The sequence below is a fragment of the Manacus candei genome, unplaced genomic scaffold (genome assembly GCF_025592945.1).
Source record: "Manacus candei isolate 608988 ecotype Guabito, Panama unplaced genomic scaffold, ASM2559294v1 h1tg000010l, whole genome shotgun sequence".
NCBI classification, from domain to species: Eukaryota; Metazoa; Chordata; class Aves; order Passeriformes; family Pipridae; genus Manacus; species Manacus candei.
The window spans coordinates 8,833,199-8,847,525 of record NW_026138058.1 but is presented as its reverse complement, the minus strand read 5'-3'; the positions used below and the strand labels follow the sequence as shown (position 1 = coordinate 8,847,525).

At 37.6% G+C, this 14,327-nt stretch overlaps 1 protein-coding gene across 2 annotated transcripts in view; it reads right to left on the bottom strand.

Moving 5' to 3' along the window:
• LNPEP (leucyl and cystinyl aminopeptidase) overlaps nucleotides 1–14,327 on the bottom strand; it is a 53,810-nt gene that overhangs the window by 31,580 nt on the left and 7,903 nt on the right. Inside the window, exon 2 of one of the 2 annotated variants that reach the window (XM_051777478.1) lies at nucleotides 1,020–1,126. The exons of the other annotated variant lie outside the window; for it this stretch is intronic. The gene's annotated coding sequence lies outside the window, so the exon portion shown is untranslated. The remainder of the gene's footprint in view (nucleotides 1–1,019; nucleotides 1,127–14,327) is intronic. 2 annotated transcript variants of the gene reach the window in all.

The following is a 14,327-nucleotide window of genomic DNA, read 5'->3' as shown; positions in this document are numbered from 1 at the left end:
TTCTGATAAGAACGTACATTTTGCCAATCTATATATATTTTAGAATAAAAGTGTTCCTATAATACATTATTTATTTTATTTTGTATTTTATTAGAGTCAAATTTCCATATGGCTGAAATTCTCAAAGGTGAAAATAAAGCATCTTAAAGAAAAGATGGCAAGAATACTTTCAAACCATATGTACTAGAGTCCTCAACATTTACTCTAACTTCCTGTTTCAGGCCACAAACTCAGAAGACTATAGTGTCAGTAGCTGTAACACTGAAAAGGCCTTAAAATAAGAAAAAAAAAGAAAATAAAAAATCTTAACCCACAAAATTCAGTAAGAGAAAGGTGCACCAGCCAATCTGAACAAGAGACATGGAGATGCATAACAGCAGGGAGTTGCTGGAATTTGGATCTACCTGCTTACCCTTTGTCCCACTGGAAACATGCTGCTCTAACTAGGAATAGCACTGTAGGGTCAAGAGATACCTGAGGTTGGAAGTGACTTCAGAAGGCTATCTGCTCAAACCTCTAGGCAAAAGTGCTTCTGAAATTTCCTGTCCCTGTGGTATTTCCCACTACAGCACTCATGTGCCAGCCTTCAGGCCACAGCTGCAGTTCAGTGGCCCAGCACTATGGCTCCAGATGTACACTGGAGCACGTGCACTCCTATGTCAGACTGGAGGCCACAGAATATAGAGGATTAAGTTAAGTTACAAATGAAAACACACAGAAAAACTAGGGGAGAAAAAGGTGGAAAGACAAAAGTGCCATGAGACAGAAGCTCTTTTACAATTCCTCTGCCCGGGAACAGTCCATCAGGAATTCATTATGCTACTTTTAGCAGAGGTATTTGATTACTCCCCTCAGCTGGTTGATTTTGAAACCTGCTGACTAGCTTCAATCAAATTTGAAAACAGAGTCAAGACCAAATTTCAAGCCCCAATGCCACCCCACCCCAAAACAACCAGCTGCTGGTGGACAACACCCAAATCCATATCCGTGATGTAGAAAAGGCAGGTATTAAAACTCACATCTTAACCACTCCAAAAGGTAGCAGTCAATCAGTACACAGCTCCAAACCCAGCCATGGCATGTGCTGCTGCATGGCCAGCAAAAGAGGTAGAAGACAGGGGAGGCACTGCAGAGGGAAGGAGGAGAAAGATAAAGCGCATAAATCTAGCAGAAAGTAGGTTTCATCAGCTCTGCTGCTCATAGAACAGTTTGCTTTTTGAAGAGCTTACTCTCTAATAAGTTTCTTCTAAAGACAACTACCTTAATATTTGCAAAGTTGCATGCAGGCACTAACAACTCTTTTAGTCAAAAAGAATTATACAAAGAAAATATCAAAGTGAAACTAAGATAGAAAAGTTAAACTAGAAGTTAGTTTCAAGACAATTCACAGGTTTAATACCTAAGAGACAATAATTTCTAGGAAACAACAGTTTTAGCCAATTTCTATGGAAGTATTTGCAAAAATTGGAAGTAACCAAAATCTGTAAGATCAAAACCTTATTTCAGATGAAGAGCATCATGAGACTACTACTCTCCACTGAAAAGAACATTGACCAGGTACCAAAAGGTATTTATGCTGACATATGCATTCACAGAAGCACAGAAATCTTTTTACAATTTTCTTTATTCACAGAATACATTTTCTGAGGATGAACCACGGCAAATTCGTTTAAAACTTTTACAGTTTGGTAACTGTAAACTTCCTGTTTGGTTCACTGGAATTGATAACATGGCAGTGTGAGCAAATTGAACTTCTAAGACATATCATTTTTAACCCATGGGTTGCCCACAGGAAAGGGAAAAACTAGTATTTTTAAACTGAAACAACCCACAAGGAGTAAGCAGCAGCCTGAGGAGCGTGATTGCAAGCATCACATTTCACTGTCATCTCTCATACCATGTATGGCCAAGAGGCAAACATTCCCACTGCAAAACATAATAAAAGCACATTAATCCAGATATTCAAGCAGATTAATTCAGATTCCAAATATAACACAGGAAAAATCTGTACAACTGCAAGATTAGGAAGCGTAACCCATAAAGAAGCTATAGGGTTCCAGTGAACCACCACTGTCATGCCAGGGGCTGCAGGTGCACTAGAGACATTTGTGGTCACACAAGTCCACAATTACAGAAGTACCAATCCAAGCTGCTAAAATGCACTACAGAAACTATCTGTGATCAGGCATGGCAATTTGAATCTAAATCTTTGCTAAACGTAAGCTTAGTGTGAGAGGTTTTTTTTCTCTAAGAAAAAAAAAAAAGTGTCATGGAGTTGAATCTTGTTGCTCCCTAAATAGCACTAATGAAATTATGCTAAATGTTTAAAGATTAAAGCTTAAGCTTTTAGCTACAGCAGCTAAAAGCTTAAACACACCCAAATAAAAGTGATTTTACACAATTCTACAAATTTTTAATCCAAAACTTAGAGATTTTCAACATCTCCCCCAATACATACCTACTGTCACATCTAGCAGAGAACAGTCTGAATAGTCACAGTTTAGAAACAATCCTGAGAAGAGATGTGAGGTTAAACGCTATGTGATAGACAAATCCAGAAAACCAATCCTCCTCATACTGAAAAGCTGAAGGAAGGCAGACATTTTCTCAAAATGCATTGTTCTGAAAAAGTTTCTTCAGAGCTGCCTCCTACAGCAGAGATGCCCATAAACCTATCTCAACATATCTCCTCACTACAAGTATGCTCAGGGGGTTATAACGAGCTGGGTCTGTTGTTTTCTGTGAAGAGGGCAGAATGTTTAGTCAGGAACTTCAAATGCAGTTTGCACCAAGCCAACAGTACAACAACCTCCCTGTATGTACTGCACCCTTTGATAACGTGATCCCCGAAGTCATATCTAGTTGTTAAACAGTGGCATGACTCAAGGACACAAAGGTGAGTGATTAATGAGACCAAACCACACAGCTTGTTCCTAGAACACATATGTTTTTCACTCCTACACCCCTTCACAAATTAGTCTTTTAACTTAGAAAGCAACTTTACTACAATACCCAATTTCAGCATGAAATGTGATCACGCAGGAACAATCAGGTGTTGCAGTAAAACAGTCTGGCATTTCCTCCAAGTATTTATTTTGTCTGAAGAGCTCCGTTTTCATTAATGAGGAGAATGTAAGCTTTTCCCTGAACTGTAAAGGCCTCAGGCAACACCACCTACTCAATTTCAGTAGGTGCAGCAACAAGTATCTTAAAATGTTTTGGCTTGGGAATTCATCACAAATATTCTCTAAAATACAAAAAATCATTATTCCTTTATATTTCAGAGACAATATCTTCCTCTAATGCTATTGATACCTCTTTTTAATTCTAGAAGTATGTACTTTTCCCTTGCAAAGCAAAATAAATAAACTTGTCTATCAGGATTTGTGTCTGGTCATATGTCAGAATGGAAATCTCAACAGTCAAAATTCTTATATGAATCTAAGTGACCCATTCCTCAAGTTCATTCCTTTTTAAAACATATGCAGAAAATACTCAAAGGCATTTTTTCCAACTTTCTCTATTCTAATTAAGAGGTTAAAATAAAAAAACAAACAAACAAATCCTATTAGATTCAGACAGATTGTCGCCACTTTCTGAAGTTCAGCACAACATCATCTTCAAATAGTGAGTAAATATCACAGAATATTTTAACTGAAAAAAAATATTAAAAGAATTACAGTAACACCTAGCATTTTGTAGCAACCAAACTCCTGCTGCAGATAATAGAAAACTTTCTATTACCCTGGAGTAACCTTGGAGCCAAACAACTGTTAGGTAGCACACACCAGCAGATGTAGGAAAACCCAAGTCCAGACCAAACTGCGCTGTGTAAAGTGGTATAAAGTGTGCTGACTACCCGGAGTAAAAACTGATTCCCACCGAATGTAAACTACTTCAGTTGTATACAAACAATGGGAGAGAAGGTACAGAGTTACTCCAGCCCCAAATCAAACAACTGTGCCTGGTGGATCAGGAGAGAACACAGAAACACTGTGAATCAAGTACCTGTTTCGCTACCAAGCACCTCACTCATACTATGTCAAAGAATAATTCTGTCCAGTGATCTCAGGAATAGCTACAGATGTTTAACAATGCCATTAGCTATTAAGAGCCGTAATACTGTTTTGTATACCTAATTTTTATGCCCAAATTTGAAAGCATTGGCCTTTTTAGTTTAGCAGAAGCAGCTGCTGACAAAACAGCAAATTCTACAGATTTGCTCCTGTTAAAGTCTAGTTGCTTTTGCTGAGGCCATCCTACAGGGCAAAAGGCAACTTTGAGGTGGATTTCTTCCCCTTAAAGATACATTTTATTTGCGTGTACTGGTCTAAATGCTGCCTCACACAAAAGTAGCCGTGAAACACTTGCAAGATTTTGGCACAGATAGTAAGATCAGAATATGTGATTCCTAATATACAAATGAGCTTGCTTCCAGGATGGTAGAGTGAGTTTGGGGAAACAATGCCATCGGTCACAAATACTGCGCCACACAGTCTAAAGCCAAAAGAGCAAAGACTCCACCGTTCCTTAAGAATTGGAAAATTACTTTTACACTTTTAAGGTTTAGCAATCAGCATAAAACTCTTTGTTTCCAAGACTCCAGGGAATGATTTGAAGGACTTACAAGCACTTGCAAATACATTGTGTATATGGCAGGTAAGCACAATTCAAGCAGAGAGCTGTATGCTTTTATGTATGTGTCACCTATAAACATAGTAAGACTGGTTAGAGTACATGGAACTTGATCTTCTCTGTTTTATTGGTCCTTGGGACTAGTAGTAAAGGAAAGGAATGGGATAGTAAAGGCCAAAGCAGGTCACTGATACATAGCCATGGATACAAAACTGTCAAATGCTACTGTTCTTTGTTACTTAATCCTTGTCAGCAACTAACATTATGTCACATGGAAAAGCCTGTGAAGGAATTTTGGAGAAATAATGACACATGTGAAGTCGCTGCACTGCCTCATATCAAAAGCACTATATTCAGTATAGCCATGTTTCCAGAAAAAAAGAAGAAAAAAATAAAGGTTGAAAATTAAATATCAAAAGAATGCTTTCATTAAAATTTATATTTTGCTTAGTGAAATAAAAGTTTCTCACTGTATCTGGAAAAAAAAAAAAAATTGGAAGCACTCCATAAATTAAAAAGAACCTATTATAGCCAGGACAAAGGTATAAAATTTTTCTGCTGTGCTTGCATTGTCTTTAAGAGGATCTGTGCAGTTGACATGCAGATATGCCACCAGAAATTTTACAGAAGGTGTACCTTCTACAGAATCTCTTCTTTTAGAGAAAAGATGAACAGATCACTTATTCATCTACATTTATGAGAGGAAACCAAAAATACAGCTACTTAGGTTTACCCAGTGAAATTTCTCACACATACCTCATGTCATCAGTCCTCCCAAGCTAGTGACCAGAACGAGATGAAATATGAGAGCCAATTAAAACCAGATGTACTTGCATTGTACAGTTTGAATGAAAGAAGGAAGAAAACAAGCCACTGGAAAACAGTGTAAGCAAGTTTTCAGAAATGTTATGGGTTTGTTAAGATTAAATCAATAGATAAACAAATACTAGTTTCTATATAAATTTAAAATAAGTCAACATTTTAAATGTACAAGCCACTAAAGCTATCACTAGAAAAAAAATATCCCTTATAGGGAGGAGAGGAAAGCTTGACCTGATTGTAGAAACAAAACTGTAACTTTTCACATTAAAGAGTCATCTAAAATGTGTGTAAGGACATCTGAGGCACTAAGGATTTGGAAAGACTATTAAGGAGTTAAATTTTTCTTCTGAACTGTCTGTCCCAAAATCTGTATCTTCAACCTCAAATAAAAAGAAGGTAAAGAGAGAGAAATGTTTAATACTCAAAATCTCTCTGAACTGTCCTGATTAAAATTGCAGAAGTGTTACTATGGAAAAGAAACATAACATATGGGTTTTTATCACCTTTTTCTAAGTCTGGGGTTTTTTTCAATTTGGTATAAATTCCACATTTAATTAATCAAAGCAATAAATCCATTTATGCTGAGTTACTTAGTAAAAATATAATTTAATAGATTGTAAAAATTAGAACGATATACTCTGCTTCTTCTACTAATGGTAGTTTACCAGTTCTGCTTAACACAAAACAGATCCATCTCCACAATTCCAAATTGTCAAATATTAACATTATTATAGAGTACAGAAGAGAACATTCACTCTTATTTGTGCACCCCATGCTGGATTCACTGCTTGAGACCTGCTCCAAATCTTGACCTTATTCTCAGCCAAAACTATTGTCATGGTTATTGTTTCTGCCTTGGCTGAGAGGAAAGAAGAGAGACAGGCAGCCCAGAAGGGAGTGCCAAAACACAGATTCATTGTCACAGCTGCTGAAACTGGCACACAGAGGCATTTTGAAGAAAATTTTGATTCTAAATACTACACTAGAAATCCAAAAGGTTCCTCACTAGAGGTTGCAATTAAAGTCATAGTTCCAAACAACACCAGTTAGAATTTTTATTAATGCAAATCAGTATTTTTTAAATAAAAAAATAGACAAAAAAAGATAAAAAAAAATCAGGAGTGACAACTCAGAAACTTTACATTATTTTATATCAATAGTTTAGTGGAAGATAAATAAGTATTTTATGAATAAAATCCTCAAAAGATATGAATACTGAGTGTTCTTTTGATTTTCATGGTCTCACTTCCCTTTTTATTTAGGCATAATTCAAATCCATATCTATTATGCTCTATTTATATGCTGTATCATGAGATCTTTGGCACAGGATTTGAACACAGAGATGACTATCTCTCTACTAGGTGACATCTGACTTTTTCCCCCACAAAAATTCTCGAAGAATACAAATAATTGGCACTGACTGATCCCTGGCTGAATATGCCAGTAACTTCTCAGTCTACAAGTGCTTAAGAGTAACAGAGCTCCTGCTATCAAAAGCCTTCTTTAAGCTCTTTATGAATGTTTGGATGCAGGTTCAGAGCTGCTTTCTGTGTTACTGCAATTTCAAAAGCTGCTGATCAAATCAGAAATAACCTCAGTTCTGTAATAAGGCTTACGATAGATTGCTTGCTTAGGCAAATCATTTTCACTTCATTATCTGAACAAAATTATACAAGAGACATTTGAATCAACTGGCTAAAAGTAACTATACCAGTAGTTAACCTTTAAATTTTAATTACCTGTCGATGCAGCATCAGCAGCTGTGAAAGGAAAGCCAAGCTTTCTGAGCACTGAACATAAATATGAAGTCTACATTCCAAGTTAGCTAGAGCAAACAGGTAAACAGACCTACTCATAAGCAAAAGTACTTGTCATCTTAATAGCCTGTTTATGGCCAGTCCAAAAAAATGGGATGGAGCCTCTCAATTCACCTGAACTTCACCTGAGTACATAGAAGCTTCATTACCTTCCCACACTTGAAAGGAGACCACCTCCAAAGTTACTTGTGAAGCAGAATTCCTTTCCAACTCTGCTGAATCAGGAAATTAAACACCAGAAATACAGTACTGACTGGAGCTGTGCAGTCCAGTTCTTACTGTCACAGACAACCAAAAGAACTGACGGCCGATCTAGACATTTCACATGCAATTCTATTCTCAAAAGATTGAAATTATATGAATTTGAAACCAAGTCCCACAACCCCTTTACCTTATCTTAGCAATACCTTCTATTTATTTAACTGATTACTCACTACCTCAAGGAAAAAGTCTTCAGCATCCAACAAAAAAAAAGGTGCAGTGGAAATTAAATATCCTATAATGTCAGTAACGCAAAATACACTCTTCTGTAGTTTATTTGCCAGCAATATTCCATGCTCAGCAGGCAATTATTCCCAGAACTGCAGGTTCTACGTAACAGCCATTCTTTAAGGATCAGATTTGCCATTTTTATCAGCTGTTGACTGCTGTGGTCTAGTGCCTTAACTTTCCTGGATGTACACTATGGTGGTCAAAATCAGTACATAATGGTTCTGCAGATTGCTTTAGTTAAATAAATAAATAAATAAATAAATAAAAGATAGAAACTGGGCCAAGAAAAAAGGCAGACATTTTACACATTCAGCAGAAAATGATACTAAGAACAGTCAATCAGACCTGTGCTTATAAACAGTTAAGAGAAGTGCTGTATGGATGAGTCCATTTGAGAGGTATTTATTTTTGAGAGAACATAACCTTCATTCATTGCTTGCTAATAAGTTCTCCTGGATAGAAGATAGTGGCGAGCAAGCAGCATTCATAAATCTGTGCCCAAGAGTATAAAACTTCAGAAAAAAATTCTGACAGATTTAAAAGAAGTTATTTCACCTGGTTTACAAAACTCTCTGATCTATTTGGGAATGAGATCATTCCTCTAAATGCTTTTCCTCTTATTATAACTGCACTTAAAAAGACATATGACTCCAAGGCAACTCTTGGTCTAAAGGTTTAATATGGCCTGTAGGTTGGGCTGCAGTGAGAGTAGATCCCTTCAGTGACAGCTGTTGAGTCAGAAGTAGCGCTTAAAGGTTTGAGCAAAAGGCTCAAACTGAACAAAAAAGGTTTCTAGTGGTTAAACAGGCCATGAAGTTACTACAAATTTATCTTTAGAGAGGTGTCTACAGTCTGATTTCTGAAACTGCTGGTGCAGACAATAGAAAAATAAAACAAAGACGCTGTGATTAACAACAGCTTGTTTGTGTTACCCGGTCTCTTAAAGACCTCCCTCCTCTTTTGTAAAACAGAGGTTTAAAAAAGAGATAAGGGTGTTACTTGATAGTTCAGCAATGATCTCTTCTGAGATGAATTATTTTGAATCTCAGCAGCCCAAGTGAAAACAGCATCTCATTTGCACATTCCTCTATGCAGATATTTTGACTGCCCTCAAAATTTCTTCCAAAACAGTAATTTTTTTGTCTTTTGTTTGTTGATCCTTCTTCCCCATCCCATAGAGCCATTTTTCACCTTCACAATATATGAATTCCAATTAAGGCAAACCACCAAAAATACTCAGAAAACTATTTGCTACTGACTTTTCCATTTCTCAGTTTTTGTTGATGTTCAATTTAAAACTTGCATGAAAATACCCAGGGCTTGTTCATAAAGATTTCTGTATTTATCAGTTCAAATATATCACATATGGGTATAGAGTGGGTTATTTAAAAGAAAAAAGAAACAAGTAAACAGAAGTCTGAAATTTGTTTGTTGCTGAAAAACAAAAGCCACAATTCAGAGGCTTGACAGCCAACTTTGTCACTGCATGCCCATACCTACCTCTTGGAGAGTCTGAGTTACTGTGTAGGCTTAGGGTCAGAACATCTAAACAAGTGTAACTTACATACTGAGTTACAGTCATGAAAATTTTTCTGGAAAAAAAAAATTGATAATCAGTAAGCAATTCCTTTCAACAGGAATAAAAACAAAGAGTATCTTTTGTTCAGATTATGACCTCATCAACTTACAGAGCCACTGCTGTATGTTCATGATGAAGGAACTCAAAGCAGTATATAGATTTAATGTTTTCTTTCCAGAAATTAAATTCTTACTTGGTTAAATCTGGGATATTTCTTTTTCATCTGCTCTATCAACCAGTAAATTAGTCTAAATTTAAGGGAGTTGAAATAATAGTAACAAACTTAGAGCCAAAATACTGAGTTATTTAATTGTATGACCGTTCACATACAAACAAGATAAAGAATTCCCATTTTTATATCAAATTTCAATTATACATTCTGGAGGGGGAAAAAAAGAAAACAACATCAAAACACAAACCCCAACTAAGAAAGGAAGAAATTATCCAATTTACTTTGTTTCTCTACAACTACCTGAAAGGAGGTTGTATTGTGGTGGGGTTGGTCTTTTCTCCCAAGTAATAAGTGACAGTATAAGAGGAAACGGCCTCAAGTTGCATCAAGGGTGATTTACATTGGATATTAGAAAAAATTTCTTCACCAAAAGGGTTATCAAGCATTGGAACAGCTGCCCAGGAAGTGGTGGAGTCATCATCATCCTTACAGGTATTTAAAGGACATGTGGATGTGGCTCTTAGGGACATGTTTTAGTGATGGATTTGGCCGTGTTGGGCTAACGGCTAGACTTGATGATCTTAAGGGTCTTTTCCAACCTAAATCATTCCATAAATTAATTGCTTACTGTGGGGGTTTTTAACATCAGGTACAAATTTTATAACTCTGACCTAATCAAGTACATTGCTCAATTTGCAGACTTTCTCAATTTATTTGCTCATGGCATACTGTATTCCCTGCTGTTAAAACTGGTAGAGCACCACACAGTGAACATCATTGTGACTAATCCCTCTCCTAACTCACTGCTTTCTCTAATGGAAAGATATATCATCCTCTCATCACGTCCCACCATTCCTTTCCAGACACCTGTGTTCAAGATAATGCAGTCACTGTTTTGTTTTCCATTCTCCTCTTTGTTCCTTTCAGAATACAACTCTTGGACATCCTCCTGCTGCTACCCAGAAGATAAAATCATTAAAAATGTAGGCAAGCTCTTCCTATTTCTCCTCTGAGCACTATATCCACCGATACACTGTGGGACTGTACTCCTATTTCCAAGAGCAGTTAACACAGGAATTAATGTAGTTTCTTATTTTGGAGCCTGGAATGGTCACAGATTCTTAACTAGATTTTTCCTTACTTTGGTTTCCAAGCCATGATATAGGAGTCACTTAACTTCTATTTCCTCCCCTCTCTAATTGCCAGCTCTCCCCTCCCTGTCACTGCATGTCTAGTCTTGTCATAGCTTGAAAATAAATGCCTTGAAATTTTTGATGAAGTGATAAAAAAAAATTTAAAGTGGAAAAAAGTACTTCACTAACAAATATTGATTTAAAATATAGCTTTGCTGTTCTTCTAAAATACCACTCAACAGAAGTTATATCAGTTTTCTTAAATTTTGCCCACAGACAACTGATTTACAGCATAGTCAGTAAATATTCCCTGTGGCTGTTTTTATGCTCTCTGGGACACAGAAATTCACCTGCAGAAAGAACAGAAGAGTATTGGCACAGGCTCTCGATGATAACATGCAAAGCCCCGGAGTATATTGGGAAAACTATCCAAAATCCTAACTAAAACCTCATGTTTTCATGGGTCAGGCAAGCAGTAATATTTTTGGTCCTGTCCTCCCTCCCCCAGAGGAAAGGAAGTGTAAGGGTGAACTTCAAGCAAGAAGTTATATTTATTCAGAGTCTGCATGAAAGCAAATTACTCATCTGAAGTGATTTCTGACCCTGACACTTAAAGAAAAACTCTATGCAGTTAAGCTGCTTGCATGGATCCTACAGAAGACAAGCATAACTCCTTAAATTCAAGACATACTAAAATTTCTGAGTGCACACATTTCTGGAAAAAAAAAAAGAAACTGAAAATTTACTTATGAAATCTAATTTTTGAAAGATACTGTACTTCGCTAGTAGAACAGTATGTAAGTAAAACATAAGTAGAGTAAAACAAGTAAAAACCTTTATATTTTCAAAACTCTTGCTGGACAATTGCATGTTGTTGAAGATGTAATTTCAGTAACTGTATCAACACTTCAGTATTGCATTACACTATTTCTTCCTGTGGATAAGTGTCAACAGGCACATCATACATTAAAAATTACACAATTCAAGAAAGCAGTAATTTTTTAAAAGGCTGACTTTTAATTTTAAAATCACAGAATATGCTGAGTTGGGAGGGACCCATGAGAATCAAGTCCAACTCTTAGCCCTGCACAAGACCATTCCCAAGAGTCCCATCATGTGCCTGAGAACATTATCCAAACACTTCTTGAACTCTGTCAGGCTTGGTGCTGTGACCACTTCCCGGGGGAGCCTGTTCAGTGCCCAACCACCCTCCGGGGGAAGAACCTTTTTTTAATATCCAATCTAAATCTCCCCTGACTCAGCTTCATGTCATCCCTTTGGGTTCTGTCACTGGTCACCACAGAGAAGAGATCAGTGTCAGTCCCTCTCTTCCCCTCCCAAGGAAGTTGTAACTGCAGTGAACTCTCCCCTCAGTCTTCTCTTCTCCAGCTGAACACACCAAGTGCCCTCAGCCACTCCTCACACGGCTTCCCCTCAAGGCCCTTCACCATCTTCATTGCCCTGTTTTCGACACTCTCTAACAGCTTAATATCTTTTCTATATTGCAGTGCCCAAAACTGTACTGAGTATTCAAGGTGAGGCTGCCCCAGGTCAGAGCGGAGCTGAACATACCCTCCCTCGACTGGGCTGGTGATGCTGTGCCTGATGCCCCAGGACAGGGTTGGCCCTCCTGGCTGCCAGGGCACTGCTGACTCACATTCAACTTGCCATCAACCAGGACGCCCAGGTCCCTTTCCATGGCATTGCTTTCCAGCTTCTCATTCCCCACTTTGTTATAGGAATCTTCTGGTCCAGTCTGTACCAGCTGTGTGATGCTCCCAGTTAATTTCTGGTAAGCTGAAGTCCCCCATAAGGACAGGGGCAGTTGACTTGGAAGTGTCCCTTAGTCCCTCAAAGAAGAATTCGTGGACATCATCATGCTGGCTGGGAGGTCTGTGGCAGACTCCCACAATGACATTTGCATTATTTGTTTGCCCCTTGATTCTTACCCAGAGGCTCCTGACTGTGCCACTGCCAACTGTGAGCTCCATCATCCTGACCTTTCTACTACACACAGTGCCACCCTTCTGCCTCTTCTGCCCTGCCTGTCCCTCCTGAAGAGCCTGAAACCATCCAACAGGGTACTCCAGTGAGAGGACTCATCCCACCAGGTTTCATTTATCTCAATGATGCCAAAGCTTTGGGACTGGGCCGAAGCTTTGAGCTCCTCCTGTTTGTTCCTCATGCTGCGGACATTGGTGTAGAAACATTTCAGGTGTGGTACATTGTAGCCAACACCTCATGAACCAGATTGAGGGATCCCATTAGTGCTCCTTTCTTCGAGTTTTGGCACACCATCCCATCGCTCATCACTGGCAAGCCTGGTTTCTTTTCAGCGTGCACTAAAAAAAGGTACTTATTTGTTTGTGATGATTATTCCTTGTCATATCAGTTTAGTTCTTCCTTCTATAATGTGAATTACTTCCTGCACTGCTATACTTTGGGCTTTCTCCAACTCATTCATTAAAAACTCTTGTGTCTGGAGGCAATGGAGGAAAGCTTATCTTGTCTTTTTGTTTGCTTGTTCAGCAAACAAAGCCTATATCTACAAACATATTAGTTATGCTAAGATTCTGACTAAAGGTTTTCTTCTCTACTGTGTCTCCCTAACAGTTCCATGCATTTTAAATTCCTTCAGAGCAGGAAAATAATCTAATTCTATACACAAAAATTATTTGCTATTACTATAACAGAAAGAGTGCACAGTGTCATTCATGTAATTTCAAATCAGTATCTCTCTACAATAAGAAAACATACAATTATAACCTCCACTCCGACAACAAACAAGGACACAACTAGCCCGTGGAATTTCAGGGAAATCAGTAAGTCCTACTGGAAACCACTCTGCTCTCATTTCATCATGGTTTCACATATGACCTTGAGCTGGGGCTTTGCTTTGTTTGTGTGTAGGCAGCTTTTCCTTTCCTTATTAAACTGTCTTTATCTCAGCCCACAAGTTTTTCAGCTTTTATCTTTCTGATTCCCTCCCTCATTCTGCTGGGTCAGGGTAAGCAAGTGGCTGCATGGAGCTTAGCTGCCTGTCAGGTTTTACCCCCAAGAAGAAAGTTTAAGCAGAATTTTTACTTACTTATATAGTCAGTGCATAAGGGCAATATATAGCCACTTACAGGAAGGCTCAAATATTTGAATTTAGAAATAAAAACTTTCATGCTTGCAGTTATTTTAAACGTGTTAAATCTCACTTCTAAAGCTTTCACAGAAGAAAAACATTTCTAAAAAAAACCTAAGAAGACAGATGTCACCACTTTCTATCTAAAATTATTGAATTCAGAGGAAAAAAGGATATAATCAAATAGAAAAAAATAACCAAGGAGTATTAGGTAATATGAAGTATTGCTATTAAAATCTAAATCATCCATGTGACTTATCTGCTTTTTGGAGATAGAACAGAAGCAATAGACAGGCTAACATCATGTCCTTAATTCTCATGATGCTGCAAGATTACATATGCACATTTTTAATAGATGAAACTCAGACATATATGCTTATATACTTTTCTGCACTGAATGCAATCATTTAAAAAGAAACAGAAACATGAAAGCCACTTATGCTTCCTGTGGATAATGAGCCTAACCCAACATTTTCTAGTCCTTCTAATATTACTTAGGTACCAAAAAAAAAAAAAAGGTACACATTGACTCCAATAAAACAAAATA